Source organism: Chlorella variabilis, assembly GCF_000147415.1.
Source record: "Chlorella variabilis unplaced genomic scaffold CHLNCscaffold_19, whole genome shotgun sequence".
Classification (NCBI taxonomy): Eukaryota; Viridiplantae; Chlorophyta; class Trebouxiophyceae; order Chlorellales; family Chlorellaceae; genus Chlorella; species Chlorella variabilis.
The window spans coordinates 521,026-521,331 of NW_005435069.1; positions in this window are offsets into that span (position 1 = coordinate 521,026).

Sequence of the window (306 nt, forward strand, 5' to 3'; positions counted from 1 at the left end):
CGGCTCAGCCACTTCGCTTTGCTGTGCAGCACCACGCCACCCGCCCTGTCCCACGGTGTTGGACACCCAGGCCGGCCCGAGCCAACCTTTGCTGTGATTGCAGCGCGCACGGGAGGGGTGAGGTCGCGCTATCGACACTAGAGATGTTCACCCCTCTAGCTATGCACACATTGCTTCTGGTCCCCAGCACCCCAATCCTTTGACCAGCCCCTGCCTTTCCCTTCGCAGCTGGCTGCCACGCTGGTGCTAGCCTGGATGTGGGGCTGCATAGGGCGCAGCCGCGGCACGCGGGGCACCAGCGCTGGT